The sequence below is a fragment of the Dendrobates tinctorius genome, unplaced genomic scaffold (genome assembly GCF_039654945.1).
Source record: "Dendrobates tinctorius isolate UK_male_01 unplaced genomic scaffold, ASM3965494v1 ptg000037l, whole genome shotgun sequence".
Taxonomy (NCBI): domain Eukaryota; kingdom Metazoa; phylum Chordata; class Amphibia; order Anura; family Dendrobatidae; genus Dendrobates; species Dendrobates tinctorius.
In genome coordinates this window covers 18,983,857-19,005,475 of record NW_027361705.1, presented here as the reverse complement: position 1 = coordinate 19,005,475, position 21,619 = coordinate 18,983,857, and positions in this window count along the sequence as shown.

Here is a 21,619-nt window from a genome sequence, read left to right as displayed (position 1 = left end):
ACAATTCTGCCGAATCCTGACCCTGGCTTAATGCCAACAGGGTCTTTTCAGCCTGATCAATAGCATTAGGTTCATCATACAACAACCCCAAGGCCTGAAAAAATGCGTTCACATTATTCAGAATAGGATCATCAGGTTTCAAAGGAAACGCCCAATCCTGGGGATCGCCGCACAGCAAAGAGATGACAATTTTAACCTGCTGCGCGGAGTTCCCCGACGAGTTAGGCTTCAAGGCAAAAAATAATTTACAATTATTCTTGAAATTCAAGAATTTAGACTGATCCCCAAAAAACACATCCAGAGTGGGAATCTTTGGTTCCGCAGCATGTGAATGAGCAAGATAGGCGGAAATTCCCCGCACTTCAGCAGCGAGCTGCTCCACACGATCAGACAATTGCTTCATCTCCATTGAGAGAAAAATTCCCCCTACGGCCTCAGAGATATAGAGGAAAAAATATGCACACAAAAAAAAAATTCTGACACCTTTTTTTTTTTTTTACAATTCTCTCCTACTATTGAGTACCCTAGGATCTGCGGTAAGGCTGGTGATTCTGTTCTGATGAGTCACCGAAGGAGGAAGAAACAAAATACCAGCTAAGTCCAGAAAAACCAGAGAGGTTGGCAGCTATCGGATTGCAGACCCCTGAACCTATCCACAACAACTAGCAGTAGCCGTGGGGGGTTCCTACGGTGCCCTAGACCCCTCGATCACAGCCGGAGAACTATATAGCCTAAAGACAGAAAGGGGAAAAACTAAACTGCCCCAGAGCAGACCCCAAAGCAATAGGCAGCCCCCAACATATAATGACGGTGAAGCAAGATGAAAACACTAACACAGATAGAAAGATAGGTTGAGCAAATGATGGGGCCCAAGCTAACTACATAGGACAGGATAGGAAAGCTGCTGTCTGCCATCCGCAAAAACCCTATAAAAATGAGCCAACCGACTGATAGGAAAAACAGGCCCTGAAGTTGCTAGGCTTCAAAAGACTATATCAGCACTCAGGTATATTCTGAAGACAGAGCAAAAGATCAACAGATCAGAGACAAAAATGGAATTCAGCTCACCCCTGGCCGGGGATGGCAGAACTCCCAAAAAACAAGGCAAAACAAAAACAAAACAGAAGAGTACAAAGCAGAGCAGAAAAACTTAGCTTTGAGATGCAAGAATCAGACTGGTCTCCAAGAATCCAGCAGGAAAATCACCAGCCAGGAAGAAGGGCGTCGGCAGCCTTATATCCAGTCCTCAATTCCAGCCACCCAGTCATCATCTAGCTGCCCAGGTGTCTGATAATCAGCCTCACTACCTTCCTTCACCAGAGGAGGGAGTTCATCAGACCTCAATAGTGAAGGGAAAAATGAACTCACAACAGTGCACGTGAGAGCAGGAGCAGGGGGTGACAGTCCCAGTGGGGAAGATTCAGGATGCAGAGGTGTCTGTGAATGCAAACATTGTACCCCTATAGGTAGAAGAATTACAGGGAGAACTTATGAACCTGAAAAGAGAGTTGGCTGAAATCAAGAACAGGACTGATGTCTCTGCAAATACCCCAGGGGTCAGTGGAGGGCCGGAGTCTTGCCGAGATTCCAGAGGATTCTGCTAACAAAGATCGCTCACTTACTTTAACTGTGGCGGGAATGAACATATGGTGCGGGAGTGTCCACGCCGGGGAAGAGTTCAATCCTGACATCTGTTAAACCAGAGGGCTCTGAGCTGGAGGGATGCCGCCCAGAGCCAGAACAGAAATGGAGGAGTAGTGGAAGTCCCACAGAGTTAGTGTCTACGTGCCCTTTGGTGTGGGCTGAGTTTGATGGCCATGCAGTACGATGTCTGGTGGATACAGGTTCCCAGGTCACAGCGATGCCAGAAGACTATTTTTGGCAACATTTTTCTGAAGTTAGATGGCCTGAGTGGGGCCCAGTGATAAAGTTGATGGTTGCTAACCAATTGCCTATTCCGGTCACAGGAGTGATGTGGATGCAGATTTCCATGTGGCAAGGATCTGGGTCGTAGAGGCGTTGTGCTAACCCGGGGAGAAGCTAACAGCAGACACACAGTCACATTGGGAATGAACGTGTTAAAGGAATTCGGCACTCTTCTTATTAACGAGCCCTCCAATGAGATCTTGAAGCAGTGGAGTTCCCACACCCCTCAGAGAAGAATATTCCAACAGCTGGTTCATGTAGCTCAAGCGTAAGAGTAGGGCCTCGAAGGAGGAGTGTTAGGAAAAGTGATCGTGCCTTCCTCTACTAAACTCGTTGTATCCCCAAGGCAACCCATGCTTACTCTGCCCGTTCAAGCTTGTATACCTTTAGAAGGAGTTCAGACTCAGATTGAACCTTCCTTTTCCGAGAAACTGCCCTCGGAATTGTTGGTAGCCTGTACCCTAGCCACTGTGTGAGACGGGGTAGTACCCATACAATGTGTTAATCAAGAACACCAAGACATCACAGTTTGTCCCAGAAGTGAAGTGGCCCGAGTCGTGGGCATGCCCGAAGAGATAATGCCACCTCAGACTGTGCAGTTGGAAGTAAACCAAGAAGATCCCTGGACTGTGACAGTGAATTTTTTGGTGACGCCAGCGCCTCAACATATTTAGGAGGGGTGGGTTATTCTGGACCAAATGTAAGCTGCATTGACTGAACTCACCCAAGAACAGTTGCTGCAGGTGGAAGCTCTATTAGGACGATATAGGGACGTGTTTGCTCATCATGAAGATGACTTTGGCTGCACCACGGCCATCACACACGAGATACCCACGGGAAATACAGTAACCCTATATACAGTAAGTCGTTACTCGACTTTCCCCTCTACAGTCCATACTTAATGCAGCAGCCAGGGTCATCCATCTGGCTAATCGGTACTTGGACGCGTCCGCTCTTCGCCAATCGCTACACTGGCTGTCCATTCATTATAGGATCCAATTCAAAGTACTTGTTCTCACCCATAAAGCTCTCCGCAGTGCGGCACTCCCCTACATCTCCTCCCTCATTTCTATCTATCGGTGTAACCGACCACTGCGCTCGGCAAACGACTTTCGACTAACCTCTGCACTAATCTGCACCTCCCACTCCCGACTCCAAGACTTCTCCCGTGCTGCGTTAATACTCTGGAATGCTCTACCCCAAGAAATTAGGACTATCCACAATTTGCACAGTTTTAGGTGCTCCCTCAAAACGCGTCTGTTCAGAGCAGCCTATCACGTTCACTAATCAAAGTCATTTTATGTGTAAGTGTGCATGTGTAGCCCATTCACTATCTCTGTCTATCCCTCACTCCCTCTAGATAGCTGGACCATCATTGTAAATACACACTTGTAAATACACACCTGTACTTTGTATCTCCCCCACCTCATTGTAGATGTTAAGCTTTCACGAGCAGGGTCGTCTTATTTTGCTTTAATTATTGTATTGTTAACGTTGTTACTTATGACTTGTGTTTTGAAACTGTTAAACTGTAAAGCACTGCGGAATATGTTGGAGATATATATATATATATCATTATTATTATTATTAACCCATAAGAAAATGTTACCGTTAGATTCCACCACAATTATATCAGGAGGTGAAGAGTATGCTGGGACAAATGTTGCAGAAAAGTGTCATCAGAGAGAGTCAGAGTCCCTGGGCAGCACCAATTGGTATTAAAGAAAGACGGGACCCTGCATTTTTGTGCGGACTATCGGAAACTTAACGCCTGTACCGTGAAAGACTCATACCCATTACCCAGGATTGAAGAGTCTCTCTCCGCACTTGGGAAGGAAAAATTCTTTTCAATGTTGGATCTCGCCAGTGGCTATTGGCAGGTACCCATGTCAGAACAGAACTGGAAAAGACTGCCTTTATTCTGCCCATGGGCCTATTCGAATTCAACCAGATGCCATTCAGTTTGGCTAACGCTCCCGGAACTTTTCAGCGTCTCATGGAAAGGTGCCTGGGTGATCTGAATTTTCAAGCTACGCCGATTTATTTAGACAACATCATAGTCTACGCTGCTTTGTTTGAGGAACACTTCTGTTCTGTTCTCAGATTGAATACTTGGGTCATGTTTTGTCTGTGGAAAGGGTGAAGCCCTCTCAAGAGAAGATCGCTGCAATAAAAGATTGGCCCACTCCAGAGACGGTGAAGGATGTTCGGGTATTTCTGGAACTGACCGGTTATTACCAACGCTTTGTGAAGAACTTTGCACGCCAGGCCAGACCGTTACAAGAACTGTTGAAAGGAGCACCCTCAGGCGCAAGGAACTGGAATGTTTGCTGGAAAGAACATCAAGAGGAAGCTTTTCAAGATTTGAAGAAAGCATTAATAGAAGCTCCTGTGCTGGCTTATGCGGATTTTTCACATCCGTTCAGTCTCCACACCGATGGGAGTTTACATGGACTTGGGGCTGTATTGCCACAGACACAGGGCAAAAGAGAGAGGGTGATCGCTTATTCAAGTTGGGTCCTTCACGATTCCAAACGTAAACCGGACAACTACAGTTCCTTCAAGTGAGAGCTGCTCGCTTTGGTGTGGGCAATGACAGAAAGGTTCGCGGAATACTTATCTGGGTCAAAAGTCCTTGTACGCACTGATAATAATCCCTTGGCTGATCAAGAAAATGCGAAGTTGGGGGCTTTGGAGCAACGGTGGGTGACAAGAATGGCGAAGTTTTGATATAAAATCCCATACAAGAGGGGAGCGGGGAACATTCATGCTGATGCTATGTCCAGAAGAAGACATCAGGAGCCTGGGCAAAATAGAGATGAGGAATTGGAAAGTGTGGAGACTCCCAGGTTCCTAGAGCCCGCCAGGACAGTGGTGGCAATGCAGGACCAGGTGCGAACACAGGCCCCAGGAGGTGTTCTGGGGCAAACCTGGGATGAATGGGTCCAGCTGCAACAAGAGGATGGAGAGCTTGCTCTATTGAGGCGGTGTGTAACTTCGAAGAACCTTCCCAGTCATGCAGAAAGGGACACTCTTTCTCCAGGAACCCTGCAGATACTTTGAGAATGGGAGCGTCTCCAGATGAAAAATGGGTTGCTTCTTCGAAAAGTACAACTTCAGGAGGAGCTGTGGGTCACCTGGCAAGTCCTGGTACCAGGGACTCCACTTAGGCTCACTAATGAGGCGCACACTTTGGCCCTGAAAAGACTTTTCAATGGTTACAGTGCTTTATTTATCATCCACGGCTGAAGACAATAGTTGAAAAGACATGCAGAGCCTGCCGGACGTGCAAATTGGTGAAACTGCCAGAACAGAAAGCTCCAATCCAGACCATATCACCAGACCATGTCACATCTGCCCCATTCGAGTTATTGGTGATAGACTATTTAACCATCGGGCCGGCTCACCAGGGATATGAGCATTGTCTTGTAATGGTAGATCATTTTACAAAATTTGCTGTTGTGACCCCTACCAGAGATCAAACTACGGAATCAGCTGCATACACCATTAGCAAAAATTTTATTCATATTTACAGATGTCCAAAATGGATTTATTCTGCTCAGGGAGCTTGTTTCCTGGGAAAGGTGATGGAGGAATTACATCGCATGTATCAAATTGACAAGCCTCGAAATACACCATATCATCCGCAGGGTAACGGTGCATGTGAACATTTCAACCAGATGTTGATCCAAATGCTGAGAACGTTGGAAGAAGGTCGGAAGGCCCGGTGGCCTAAGTTTGTTTCAGAGTTGGTCTGGGTCTATAACAACCGAGTTCACAGCACCACCGGTTACACTCCCTATTCGCTCATGTTTGGCCGAGATGGCAAAGGAATCACCGAGTTAGAATTGGATCTGGAGGAAGATTGCCCGAGAGTAGGAGTGTCCTCATGGGTCTGAGAACAATGACACCATCTACAAACCCTGCATAAGTTAGTACAGAGTAGATTATGTGAGTTAGAGCATGCTGAAAGGACCAAACCACGGGCCACAGACCTTCAAGTTGGAGACCGTGTCTTAGCGCGGGACAAACGTCCACGAGACAAGTTGGAAAACCGCTGGGAAAGGAGCACATATCGAGTAAAGAAACAAATCAGTTCTGAAGGCCCTGTGTATGAGATACAATCTGAGAGGGACGGAAGATCCACTACTCGAGTGGTTCATCGGAACATGCCTCGGCCTTGCTTGTCCAAAGATCCTCTACAAGTGGAAAAGGTAGCAGAGACTGTCGATCTAGTCCCTGTCATAAAAGAAGAAGAAAAAGATGAGGAAAGTACAGAACAGGGGCCCAGGGCTCCCGAAGAAGACATTTCAGAAAGTACAGACACTTCTGGGCCCCCAGCGGTATCACAGGACTCTACCATTCCCAAGGACTCCACTACTCCTTCCAATCTACGGCGCTCCGAACGCACAACAGCTGGAAAACCCCTGAATCGTTACAAACAAGACCAATTTGTTTGACAATGGACAATTCGGAAAGAGAGAAACGCCCACAAGGTTCCCGAGAAGCCTCGCTCATGGAATGGTGAGCGAAAGGAGTGGGGAAATGAAGGAGGATGGTATGGGCTAGGGCAGCTTCTTGCGTGCCCGGGCTGGAACTATCAGGGCTGTCACCAGTTGCTGGGGTAAGAGCTTCCTGTAGGACTTTCTGACCAATGCAGAACTTTGCACTTGATTACAGGGGGCGGGGTGTAGATAAAAGGAGCAGAGCGCGTGAAAACAGGGCTTCTGACGGGAAGACAGGACACGCTGAAGGAGAAGGTTGACTCCGTCTCTGCTGCTTCTAAGCAAATATCAGGCTTACTCTGCAGCCTGTCTAACACTGCGCGCACTACTTGTGCACTTACAAGACTGAGCCCCTCTTAGACTCCAGCACTCGAGAGCTCTGACTGGTCAGCACCCCTGACGCCTGCTGACGTGCCGTGAGTGATGAGCGAGTATACTCATTGCTTGGGTCTCCCCGAGCATGCTCGGGTGGTCTCCGAGTATTTTGGCGTGCTCGGAAATATAGTTTTCTTCGCCTCAGCTGCATGATTTGCGACTGCTAGACAGCTTGAATACATGTGTGGAATGCCTGTTTGTTAGGGAATTCCCACATGTATTCAGCCTGTCTACAAGTCGCAAATCATGCAGCTGAGATGAAGAAAACTAAATCTCACAGCACACCAAAATACTCGGAGATCACCCGAGGAGACCTGAGCAAGGATGCTACTCGCCCATCACTAGTGCCGTACCGTGCCGACCCTACAGCGCACACCTGTCTGCAGGGTTCTGCTGTGGACTCCACTCTGGGAGTTTGTTTCACACTCGCTGAGCCAAATCCTTTCTGTCCCATAACACCGTATTCCAGGACTGAGGGATTACGTCAGAATGAGCTAAGCCACGCCGTTGTGGTACAGAGATTCCTTTAACTTTATCCGGGATTGCTTCAGAGACTCCTCGTGGCACCTGCGCCGCCATCGTGGGATCTTTCAACCTCCACCGTCCGGAAGCCACTGACTGATAAGTTGAACCGTTTCATGCTATTTGTTGTTAACACTGTTTTATCCACTGTTTGCCTTCATGCATTCTTACTTTATCATTACTGCAAACTCCCTGCATAGAGTATTGACTGTACTCTACCTTGCATAAAGTTGCCCGTTAACTCTTGCTCTGCCTCCTGCTAGTCACTGCATCCCGCATTCCTGCTAGCATCTAACATGACCCAAAGCCAAGATAATTGTAATGTAAGGCAAAGATAGAGGAAGAAAAAGTCTGAGAGAAGAAAAATTGAGGAAAATGAAAGGGGAGGTGAAAAAAGAGTTGGGAGATGAAAACATGCAGGGGTGATAAGAAAAAGAAACAAAAAATGGTAATCATGATGAAGTAAAATAAAAAGATGCAAAAATGAAAGTAGGCAGACAAAAATACAATAGAAAAAATGACAAAATTAAAAAATTAGAAGAATGGAAAAAAGAGATGAAAAAATAATGAAAATAAAAACAGGAAATAAGAAAAAAATAATAAATAACAGAAGAAAAAGAAAGAAATAAATAGAAATGAGAAAATAAAAAGTAAAAAAAAAATAAAAGTAAAAAACAAAAATGGGATTAAGGAAGGGATCCAGGTGCACTTATCAGTGTAGAATATAAAGGGTGTCAGTGTATCTGGAAGGGCAAAAATATTGTTAGAAAGGCCACATGCACACATTGAGTATTTGGTGAGTTTTTTACCCCAGTATTTGTAAGCCAAAACCAGGAGTGGGTGAAAAACATAGAAGCGGTGCAAATGTTTCTACTAGGCTGGAGACACACACAACGATGAAAAAATCGATCCGATTTTTACGGTACGAAATCGCACAAAGGTTTCTTGTCCAGGGATCCGTCTGTCATCTGAATTTCCGGTGATGAACCGATTTTATTCGTATCTAAGCATCCGTTTGACATCCAATGCCAATGCCTGATGCTTTTTCCTGTTGACCTGGAGAAGTCTTGCGATTTTATCGCAAGTCACACTTGTGGTCCGTTTGTAATCCGATTTTTAATCGCACCCATAGACTTGCATTGGCGAGTCCAATCCGAAAATCGGTGACAATCGCAGCATGGTTCTATTTTCTCGGTCCGAGGAAACGTTCCAAAAAAAAATCGGATGATGGGAGTTGCACCATAGAATAATATTGGGACGAATGCAATGCGATTTTTTATCGCATTGCATTCATCCGATTTATTCGCTAGTGTGACTCCAGCCTTATGCTTTTTCTCTGACCATTCCACTCCTGGTTTTGGCTTAAAAATACTAGGGTAAAAAACTCACCAAATACTCAATGTGTGCACATGGCCAAAAGAGGAAAATCACATGCACAAAATCCCAATCCATTGATTATGATGCTGATAAGAAAAACACAATGCAGGTGCCCAAGGCTCATTGAATTATGCATATATTATGTTATATTCTATACGCTATGCAAACAAGACATTATTCCTATTAGAAAGAAAAAAACACAGACTAATCATCGGTGCAATGCTCTATACAAGGCAGAGTAATGTTGTACCCAGTCAATGAAGCAGTAGATCTGCATTTAGACTCTTAGATAATGTCTGCAAAGTATTAATCCAATAAGATTCTCTTTCTTTGAGCAGTTTTATATGGTCTGGGGACTTGTTCCAACACTTGGCATAAAAGTTGTAATACTGAATGTTTAGCAGCACAAAATGATGGGGAAGTGGGAACCAAACCTTATTGCATCTAATAGTAGACTTGTGACTGGCTACTCTAACCCTAACATGTTGGGTGGCTTCACCAAGGTAAAGTAGACCATGGGGGCATTTGGGGCTGTAAACAACAAAGTTAGTGTGCAGGCGTAAAAGCCTTTGATGGAGTAACATCTTCCTGTGTGTAGGCGATTAACTTCGCTAGATTTTATCACGAGCAGCACAACCCAAGAAAGGAAATGTGCCCACTAGTGATGAGCGAACGAGCTTGGATAAGGTGTTATTCCGCATGCTTGTGTGCTGACCGAGTGTCTTTGGCGTGCTCGAGAAATATGTTGGAGTCCCGCGGCTGCATATCTCGGAGCTGTTCGATAGCCACAATACATGGAGGAATTGCCTGTTTGTTAGAAGGATTCTGGTCAGAGAAATTGTGTGTAGATTGTCTGGACAGGCTTACAATACCAGCTCTAACCTGGTTATCCCTGATATTCCATGGTCTCTTGGTGCAAAACAGGAGTTTTTTAGATGCAAACTTTCAGTTCTTTTAGGACTAGTTGACAGGAGTTTTGACAGGAGTCAAGCAGAGGCAGGATTACAATGACAGGTAACACCTATATACACAGCTGATAACACAGGATCTACAAAAAGAGAAAAGAGAAAATGTTAAAGATAGTAATGTATATACATGAAAACGAATACCTAAAACCAGATTTTATTAATATCACTTAAAATCAACAACATCAACACATGCTATATTACGCCTACAACCGGCAGATTGATCAACACAAAAGATGGTGGTAGAGATTTTCAAAATACCCTAAATGACCCTGATATGCCCTATTGCATCCCTTCCTTGCTGTGGAGGTTGGCACCCTAATTTGGATGCAATGTGGTGCCCCCGCTCACCGTCTGCTCTCCCTAGATCCTCAATAGAAGACCCTAGCTACAAAAAATGAACACCATACATATAACAACAACCATTGCTCAGAAATAATGTGTCAGGAAGAAAGAAGGGTGTGGGTAAAAAGAAAATGAGGTGAACCTAAGGGGGGTGCAATAACAATAATCTATACAATAACAATAACCAAACAAAAAATTAACCCTTAGGGACCCATATAATCAATACCATCTATGTAACAGAAGATCCAAATTCTTATTCAACGGATACCCAGACAATTACTAAAGCGGTACCAATATTGTGCGTAGGGGATCAACGGCGGGGTTTGTACTTACAAAGATCACCCTCCAATAGCCCTAGTCAATTGTCCCTACCTTGCCGTGGAGGTTGGCATTCTAAAATTATACGCAAAATAGCACCCCTGCTCAACGTCGGCTAACCCTTGCTTCCCCTCAACACTGACCCTGACCCTTCCAACTTTCTATCATCCGATGTGGTAAAAGGATGGTAGGAGGGGGTAAAGGAGAGGGGGCAAGGACAGCTCAAAACTAACAGTCAATATGATAACATGAAAAGCCTCATCCTTACACGTAAATATGATTATCTGGTATACAAAAATATCAAAAAAGTCCTATAGTGCCTTGTATGAACCATGAGTACCTACCCAAACAACGATACAATTGGGTAAGCAGCGTTGTGACATTTCACTGTTGAATACGTTAGTCACATGTCTGGTACATCTCTACATGTTCATAATTGCAATATAAACAAGATTTTATCAAAGAAAAAAGGGTCAGCAAGGCAAAAAAAACCTAATATTTTTAAAAATATGTCTTCTGATATGTTAAAAAAAGACATTTTTTTGAAGGCACAATTAACACAGATACCTGATATTATTGTATTGGCTTCCTTTTAAAGGGAATCTGTCACCCCATTTTAGGCCTATGAGCTGCGGCTACAGCCATCAGGGGCTTATCTACAGCATTCTGTAATGTTGTAGATAAGCCCCCGATGTAACCTGAAAGATAAGAATAACATGTTAGATTATACTTACTGGGGGGCGGAGTTGGGTGCGGTGGGTGTCGCGGTCCTGTCCGGGTCCTCCCATCTTCACACGATGATGTCCTCCTCCTTGCTTCTGCCTCAGCTCCTGCACAGGCGTACTTTACAGTATCTGCCCTGTTAAGGGCAGAGTAAAGTACTGCAGTGTGCAGGCGCCGGGAAAGGTCAGAGAGATCCGGCGCCTGTGCACTGCAGTACTCTGGTCTGCCCTCAACAGGGCAGATAAAGTACGCCTGCGCAGAAGCCGAGGGAGAAGCAAGGAGGAGGACATCATCGTATGAAGATGGAAGGCGCCGGACAGGACGGCAACACCCATCAGACCAGACCGAACGCCGGGGTGAGTATAATATAACTCTTTTCTCTTATCTTTCATCATACATCAGGGGCTTATCAACAGCATTACAGAATGCTGTAGATAAGCCCCTGATGGCGGTGTCGGCAGCTGATAGGGCTAAAATGGGGTTACAGACTCCCTTTATGATTGAGCTGCTTTGGAAAATCACTTATTTTAAGATGAATACCTTAACAATTAGCAGTCATTCTTGCTGCTCTAGCAATAAGCCTTAAGGTACCGTACGACCAGCATATTTTCTGTCATCTGAGAAAATCAGGCAGATTATGCTAATAACACTCTGATCAAACTCTGTAATCAGATTTTATCGGATGAGGAGAAGGTGGAAAAAAATATCTCCATCAGATATCATAGTGCAGTCTGATGTTCTGTATGCACTCATCAACTTTCATGGCCGAGTGCCATCTGAATATCAATTCAAACTCTGGTATGCTGCAAGTTTTTCTTTAGACTGACTTGATCGAAGGAAAAACTTGGACATGTTCATGGTCACATAGAAAAACATTGGTTCGAATGTGAAAATTTGGTCATATGCATTAGCCCTTTATCTGTACATAAACATGAAAGCATTCTCTTCAATTTTTCAGTAGCACCACCACAGGACAAATTAGGTATTACAATGTTCTCTGTAAAATTGGGGCTGTCCTTGAAGAAACCACCAGAGCACGAAGCCGATATGACTTTGGTAGAGGTGGACCTTTAACTCCTGCAGCTTTGTGATCACTGTCCGAAAATGTTTTAATTATTGCTTGTGTAATGATGAATGCTTTGTTGTATTTGTTGAATTTGCCATTGTATATCATGTACCATGTGTGGCGCCCCTGCGGGTCCAGTCGCCACAGAGGTACTGCATCTCATGCAGAGGTGTGGTATTGTGGCGCCCCCAGGGGTATGGTCGCCACACTGGCTTTGCCGTCCTCCAGGGGAGGGTAATGCCAGGCTAGGAAGCAGTGATAGGTCTCTCCAGCAGTTAACCTAATGTATGCAACACAGTTCCACTCCGTGCCAGCAGGGGGAACTCTGAACCAGGATTCTGGAGAGGAGTGTCCTCTGCGGGCTAGGAGAAAGAAGGATCAGATAGTCTGCGGAGGGTGAAGTGTGCGGACGGGAGGTGCGAAGCTGAGAGGTTGAGCTGCAGAAGGCGAGCTCCCTCAGCTTGAGAGCGCACAGAACTGGAGCCTGGTCTCCACGGTCGTACGGATACTGACGGTCCTACCACAGATACCAGAGGAGTAGGAGGCTGTAAATGCCCTGCTCCCAGCAAAGACTTGGGACACAACAGCAATTGACTAGTGAGCCAGGACTCAGGAGAGGAGTCCCCAAGAGAGGCTACAGCTGTCTGTCATACAAGTAAAGTTCTAGGAACACCTGAATAGAGGCATTTCAGAGTAACTAAGTACTGGAGTGCTTCACACTACAAAGCTCTAGGAAGGAGACTGCACAGCCCTTCTGCTGAGAGAGAATCCTGATCTGCTTCCAGGCTAACCTGCTCCAATACCATCTGTAATCAGGACTCTGGACTGCATATACTCAGTAAAGGTACAGAAACTACAACCGCTGTGTCTTGTCTGTTCCCTACGCTTTCGGCACTGCTACATCCCCGTGCCAGCTACATCTACACTGTCTTGGGACTACAGCTCCACCTGTGGGAAGCTTTACCATCTAAGCTGCACATACCATCAGTCCCAGCGGATCTGTATGCAGCGTTGGCTTAACACCATATTTGCCAAACACCAGGGGTCGCGTCACGAACTATCCTACCATTAACTACATCTCCCCATTGCTTGGGCACCCAGGGCCACGGACCGGGTCACCGCTGCTGTGACACATCCCCCTGACACCGGCCCGGTACCGAGTACCCCACAGCCCTGGGAGGGTGACCCAGTATCTCACGACCGGATAAGATGGGGGCACCTCACCACACTCTTAACACTGCACTCAGCACACACACTAGCTAGTCAGGGCACCTGGGTGTACCTTTCGGGAGGATGGCCTCATCCCAGGCTGGCTAGGAAGGGTGTTGGGAGCTAGTGGGAAAGGTAGGAAAAGGGGAGGAGCTTAGAAAGTGGAGTGAAGCAGAGCAGCCAATGGGGACAGCAAGTGGAGTGGAACTTAGAGAAAGAGTGGGAGATTTGAAGTGAGTTGAAGAGAGTTCCCTCAGGGGGAGAGCAGGTGGAAGGATGCGCTTGGAGTAGCTCCTGTCAGGAGGAGCTGCCGGATAGATTGGCTTAGAGGAAAGCTCACGGGAGGAAAGAGTGGAATTTCTAGAGTTCAACGCTGATTGCTATCAGGTGGGGAAGAAATTAGGTCGCAGATCTCAGCCCCTACCCTAGCAAAGTGAACAACGAACTTAACTGGCAAGCTGACAGCTGTGGTTACTGTATGAGCCACAGTGATTTCCACAGTTACCTTCCCATAAAGGCAGCCACATAGGATCACCAAGCCGCCTGAGTGACAAATTCTGACAGGATCTGCGGCAGCTAGCCTGGGACACTGACTGTGAAGGTGATGGAAAGGGTGGAAGGAGAGTGGGAAAACTGCACAGTGAGACGGCCTAGGAAGGAACATACTGAAAGGGAGTGTTGGAGGGGTGTACTCATCTACCCGGGAGTTTACTGGACCCCTGACCTGGAGGACTCAGCACCGAAGTGGGCGTCTGTGCGCACCAGACAGTGAGTAAAGTCCTTTTGAACTGCATTCAACTGAGTCCTTGTCTCCTTTCTACAACCAACACTCAGCACTGCTACATCCTCCCATCTGCTTGTCACCACCACCCCCTGAAACCACATTCAACAGACCTGGGACTATTGCTCTACCTGTGGAGAGCCATTGTCACCTCAGCTACGTCACACTAAGGGTCCCAGGAGAACAACCCCGCAGCGCTGGTCACCTCTGACCAGAATACCACAGGTGGCGTCATGTATTTAATCATCTATAAACTCTATCTTCATTTTTACCACATCTAACAACATCTCAAACAACTTTTCCCCCTATTTATTATTTAATGGATGCCTCAGGGCCACGGACCGGGTCACCGCCGGCGTGACACCGTCCCCCATTGAAGTCGACGGGCCCGGTACCGAGTACTCCACGGCCCTGCTGCCTGCGCCACGCGCTGCGCGCTAGGGCGCTCCACCATGTCCAATTTTATCATGGCTATAAAGAGCTAACATTAGCATTAACCTCTAAACCCAAGTGAAGGGCAAATCCTTCAGCCATGGTTCCCTAGAGGCTTCCTCCATAGGGGTTTTTCCTCTCTTGAGCACTGTAGGATGACTCTTTGTACATTGGAAGTTTGCCAAATTCAGTCCCCTTAATGCCTTTGCAGGGACTTCTACTTTATAAGTTTACAAAAGTGATTTAATTAAAAAAAGGCTAAGGCCTCTTTCACACATCAGGTTTTTGGCGTCAGGCGCGACCCGGCGCTTTTGACTAAAACCGGATCCGGCGAAATGCAATGACGGATCCGGTTTCCCCCCCATTGACTTGCATTAGAGCCGGATCGAGCCGGATGGCCATGCGTTTCATCCGATTTTCGCCGGTCCGGCAATGTGACGCGATCCGGCGTCTGGAAAAAACGGCTACTGTAACGTTTTTTGTCTCCGGCAAAAAAGCCGGACACGCCGGATCCGGCGTGTCCGGCTTTTTCATACAATGAAAGCCTATGAGCGCCGCAATGCGCCTAATCCGGCGACAGCCGGATCCGGCGGCCGGATCCGGTTTCTTTGGTCTGAGCATGCGCAGTAGCTCTGCCCACAAGACATATATAAAAGCAAGACAGTGGGACCCTCAGCCACACCCAACATGCCACCCAAGCCAAGAACCAGGAGCAGGAGAAGGCAGCAGACATCTGCAGCAGCAGCACCATCAGCACCACCCCAAATGGAGCAGCATGCTGAACAACGGGAGGGGAGTCCAGCAGCAGATGAGAGACGGTAATTATCAAATCCCCCATTCCTCCAAACTAGGGCTATGGAATATCAAGATATTCATTGGCCCTTTGTTTCTCTTTATTCAACAGCCGCCCAATAGATGCAGCAGCAGCAGCAGCAATGGCAGCCGCAGAAACACCACCCACAGCCATGGAGTCTGGCCATGAGGAAGACAGCACATCTTCTTCTGGGAGCCCTCCCTCGCATCGTCAGCGTTTGACGGTAAGTTTTTATTTCCAAAATCCATCATCTCTGTAATATATGTGAATTCATTGCCTTTTATTTCAAAACAGGAATCACAAGATGAAGAGGAGCTCCCAGAAGAAGAAGGAAGGGGTGGACAGACACTTGGAGTGGGCTCACAATTGGTAAGTTTTTTGCATCAAACGCAGAAACACAACATCACACTACACACAACACATAGAAAACAATGTTCTGCAGACCACACACAGCAAACAAATGCCTACATCCAAAGACATAACATTTTTTGTTTTCTTCTCTAGTCTTCCCAATCTGGTGCTCGGCCAAGAGGTCCTCGCAGTGCCTCCCAGGGTCGTCGGCGACAGCAACGCGGCGGTCACCAGCGTGTAAGTATAATTATTTTTGCTTTGTTTTTTTTGCACTTTTTATTTCATTTCTTTTGTGGAGCTAATTATGTTATTTTTGTCTTTTTCTTTAACAGCCTTCACAGCGTGCTCCCGACTCTGACGGTGAGGATGGAGGGATTGATGTGGACCGCCTCATCGATCTCGTCAGAGAAAGGGAGCCGCTCTGGAATATGGCTGACCGCCGCCACGCTGACCTGATCGTTACCCGACGACTCTGGGAGGAAATCTGTTCGCTCCTTGTGGACCGCTGGGAGGACCTCGAAGCTCGGGCCCAGATTAAAGAGCGTAAGTATATACAGTACCGGTTGCTTGATTTAAACCAGTGTTTCCCGAACTCCAGTCCTCGTGGTCCCCACGGATCATGTGTTCAGGATTTCTATTTACTTTGGAAATCCTGAAAACATGACCCCTGGGGACCATGAGGACTGGAGTTTGGGAAACACTGATGTTGTATACTAACCACTTTGTCCTTTCTCGTTTCAGGGGAGAGAATTGTGAAGCGGTGGCGGTCTGTGAGGGATCGTTTCAAGAAGGAGTTCAATAAAGAGATGCGGGCCCCGAGTGGATCTGGAGGACGCAGGAGCAAGTACAAGTACGCACGAGCCCTGTCGTTCCTCCGGGAGACAATGCTCACCAGAAGGTAAATATTACACACCACATGTGACAAAAAAATGTTTAGATGTAACTTTTTTTTTTCAGCCAGGGCCATACCATGTCACTATTTTAATTGTTTTTTTTCTCTTTATTCCACAGCACGGTGAGCAGCACTCGGGAGCCTGCACGATTGGACCCTTCTGAGGCGATCCCTGAGGAGACCGGCACCGAGGGACACTTCGACCGCCCCGGTACATCTGCACCTTCCCAGCCTTCCCACACATTCGACCCATCTGTCCCATCCACCAGCACAGGAGCATCGTGGCCGCCTACATTACATGAAGCTGCTGGTGAGGAGATCGCTTTCCCTTTACCCCACCCTTCTGCCCCTGCCACCTCTAGTACACCTGCGGGTACTGGGCGGCAGCGGCAGAGGGGTCAGGAAAAGAGTTATGCGCCAGAGTTCTTGCATCTGAATGCATCTTTCCAGAACTGTCTAAAAGTCTTGTCAGAGCAAATCTCCGCAGGCTTTCAGCAGATCAACTCCAGCATTCTGGAGGTGAAGACACTTCTGCAAACCATGCATTCAGAAGCAAGATCTTCGCCAAACCACACCTTTTTCAGGTCTGTTGTGGAGCGCATGGCAACACTATCTCCTACCCAGCAGATGCATGTAATGCATTCGTGCCACAGTGCTCTACAGCAGGTTACCTCCCAACCTCCACCTCCCACCACTGTAGTTCCTCCACCTGCACCCCCTCCAGCCACTTTCCATCCTCCCCCTCCTATTACATCTGCACCCCCTCCAGCCACTTTCCATCCTCCCCCTCCTATTACATCTGCACCCCCTCCAGCCACTTTCCATCCTCCCCCTCCTTTTACATCTGCACCCCCTCCAGCCACTTTCCATCCTCCCCCTCCTATTACATACCAGCAACCTCCCCAGTACCAGCAACCTCCCCAGTACCAGACATCTCCCCACTTCCAGCAACCTGCCCCGTACCAAACTCCTTCCCCGTACCAAACTCCTTCCCCGTACCAAACTCCTTCCCCATACAACTTTCCATCAACATCATCTGCTCCTACAGTCCCTGCCCAACCCTCCACTCCACCGCCCACCACCTCTTCTGCCTCCCACATGTCCACCCATTCTGTAGCTTTTTCCACACCATCACCTCTAACTGTTCCTTCCCCACCACGATCCCAATCCTCTCTCCACACTCCCAGTGTCGAAGTGTCCCGCAGCCCCTCCAGCAGTATTTCCACCCCACACTACACAGATTTATGATGTGTTTTGTAATAAAAATGCCCAGTTTTTTTTCAAACCTTTATTAAAAAAAATTTTTTAACTTTAAAAACAGTTTACAAACAAAAAAATATTTTAAATAAAAGTTAAATTATTGTTTACACTGGTTGTCTGTCATTTCTTTCTGCGGCGAAATATGTTTAAAAAAAAGGTTAAATAAAGGGTATTTAAAAGGTAAAAAGGTATTCAAAACCAGGTATATAACTGTGGGTAAATTTTAGCTTTTTGCCACAGTTGTGTTCCTGGTTGTGTTTGAAGCAAAGTATTTCACCTAAAAAGTTGTGTTTATTGTTGGTGATTTCATAACAATGTACACAACTTTTGTTAAAAGGTGAAATACTTTGCATAAAACACAACCAGGTACACACCTGTGGCCTAAAGCTAAAAATAGAGACCATGACAAGATAGCCAACTTTGGTTGGCAAAGGTATATACTGTTGGTACAGAAGGTACACAAGTTTGGTTAGGGCACAAATCTTTCACACTCTGTCATCCTGCCAGTGTACTCTGCCTTGAGGTGACATAAAGTATAGTGCAAAATTGTCCCTCATTACTGAAACCGTCACAGAACTTCTAGTGGTAATGTCATGGTAATCTTGCAAGGTGGTTTCTTCAGAGGTGTCCTCAATGGAAATGGGTTCCTTGCAGATAACAAAATTGTGGAGTACCATGCAAGCTTTGATCACCTCGTCAACAGTTTCTGTCTTGAGGTTGATCGCAGTCAATAGGACCCGCCATTTGGCTGTCAGAATACCAAAGGTACATTCAACCATTCTTCTTGCTCTTGTGAGGCGGTAATTAAAAATGCGTTTTGGTCTTGTCAATCCTCTGCTAGAGTATGGTTTCAAAAGGTGTTCTGACAGCTGGAAGGCTTCATCCCCTACACAGACAAATGGCATAGGTGGACCAGATGTTTGCGGCAGCGGTCTAGGGGGTGGGAACTGGAAGGTGTTTCCATACAGTTTACGCCCCATGGCAGACAGTTTGAAAACTTGAGAGTCATTGGAGCGGCCATAGGCCCCAATATCCACAGCAATAATTTTGTATTCCGCGTCAGCGATGGCCATGAGGACAATTGAAAAATATTTCTTGTAATTGAAATATTCCGATCCCGATCCGGCTGGCTTTACAATGCGGATATGTTTCCCGTCCACAGCGCCCAAGCAGTTGGGAAACTGACATATCTATTGAAACTTGTCAGCAATTTCAATCCACCTCTCTGTTGTGGGCTCTGGTAAAAACTCTTCAGCTAAGGAGTCCCACAGTGCACGGCATGTGTACTTCACTATTCCTGATATGGTGGAAATCCCGAGTCTGTACTGGAAATGCAGTGACGAAAGGGAATCTCCAGTTGCAAGAAATCTGTGGGGAATTAAAAAACAATCAATTAGTTTAAAATCACAGCATTACATACCAAAACTCAGCTATAACATTTGGAGATACAAACTACCACCAACAAGATTGCAGTGAAAGTGTGCTCTGATGCGATCACATCCAATAAATGTGGCTTACCTTAAAGTCACCATCAGACGCTCTGCGGGTGAAAAAGAGAAGCGGCAATAGGTGTCTGCTTTTCTTATGAGGTGTGTAATGCGCTCCACCAAGTAATCAAAATTCTCCATTTTCATCCGAACATATCCAAAAAATTTATCCGGGTTTCGTCGAAGGTCCATGCAGAGTGTAGAATAGACCCCACGCGTCATTCTCTTGGCTGTGATGGGGTGGATCCACAAACGTCGTCTACGATGCCTGATGCGCTGCTGTCTCGCTCTCTCCTTCTCCAGAACAATCACCCTCGAACGATTCGCCTCCGCTATAAAATCCGCCAAATTCTTCAAAATATTTCCAATCACAACATCCATCTTCGCCAGTATCTTGCTCTTCTCTCCAACCTGCACTTTCTTTCTCCTCGACAACCTGTCAAAGAAGGGCTGTAGGAACATGCTATATATAGTTTTCCAGTAGCCAATCCCGTTCGGAAGGCCACAAGGGTCAATTTTAAAAACCGGATCCGGCGTAATCCGTCGAAAAACGGATAGAAAAACGGATGAACCGGATGAGACGGATCCGGTTTTGTCTGTCAAGAACAAGACGGATCCGGCAGAAAACCGGATCCGTCACATCCGGTTTTACTAAACATTTGCCGGATCCGGCGTTCCGGCACGACGCCGGATCGCGCCTGACGCCGAAAACCTGATGTGTGAAAGTAGCCTTAAAGTGTCAAATGTGACTTGTAATTTATAACTCGTCACAGCTTTGCGGTTTAGGAGTCAGGTGGAAGTTGCGGACAAGTTAAGGTGGACTCATTTTAAATAATAGAGGATGTAAAACCTCATGGTGGTGAACAGGCTCGGCTTTGGTGGCCAGTCTCTAGGAAGTTGTAATGGTAACGTCAAACAGGGGCGAGCATAGTGGTTAAGCGCAGGAGTGAGGATAATAGGGTCATTGGTGCCCTGAAAGTTTACTGGCGATGCTTGAATGGCAAGCCAGTGCGTGCCGCCCCTTATGGCTGTCTGTGCTGGTGCTATATGTCAATGTGAATCCCAATGTACTAGTACTTCACCTGACTCCTTCTGTGACTGTTTTAATCCTGTGATTTAAATAAAGCTGTGACCATTTTGACAACCAAAATAATGCGTTTTGTGTATTTATTCTAGTGCCTAGGTTTTCTGTAGTTATGGTTGATTTAAGATGGAGTGGGGGTCTGTCGTGTAAGGGGGTGACATAGGATTATCGCCTTGCTCTGCTCCCCTAATGGTTCTTAATGTGTAACTGTTTACACATGTTACTGTAATGTCGGTAATACTCGGTGGTATTGCTACATGTTAACATGTTAAATATGTATTACCCCGCATAGTCAATGGTACTGCCACACTCTTTTCAGTGTTACCATTTTATGTACAATGTTGTATATGCGTTATGTTCCTGTAATGTAATACTGTGTAAGATAGGGAAAGTAAAGTGCACCCTTCGGACATTAGAGGGGGGTACCTTAATGTTATAGTTCTCATAGCTAAGGGTAAGTGTAGTTACTCTGGAGGCCACTAGATGGGGATTGTAGTGTGCATGGTTAGAATAGGTTATAGCTAGTTTGTAGGGAGTTAAAATAAGAGGGGCTGCCGGGTGGAAAGTCAGGAGTTTTAGTAAGTTAAGTCAGATGGGGCCAGGGTGCCCGAAGTGTCCACATGGGCTATAGGCCCCGGACAGCTCAGCAGCCACGCAACATTAGGTAGCTGCAACCCACATTATCCACGGCCACTGGGCATCATCGCAGTGGGCCAGTACAGGAGAAGAAAGATGTGGCTACTCATAGCCTGGGCGGACGCCTTTAGGGCGGGAGTCAGTTGGATTGTGGAGCAGAAGAAAATTGGTGCTTCGAAGGGAATGCTACAGATGGGCCGGATGCTTTTCCAGGGGCAACCAAACTGGGTGACTGATGATTTTGAGTCTTGGGCGAAACAGGCAGAAGGAATTGTCATCTTGGCAAGGTTAGGCCAGGAAGGATCTGGGGAGCAGTCTAAGATGGTCCGGTCCAGATGTGTGCCGCACGGAAGCGTCAGCGAAAGATGAGGACACAAGTGAATTCCATGATGTGCAAACGGTGGATGTAACATGTGAAGTTCTAAGTAAAGAGAATGTTCAAGTTATCATCGACTGTATCTCCATTACTGGGGGTCGCCTGGAAGAGGGGCCTTCGCCACCTGGGGAGTGCCCAGGGGGACCTGAACCTGGAGACGCAGGTACGTTGACAA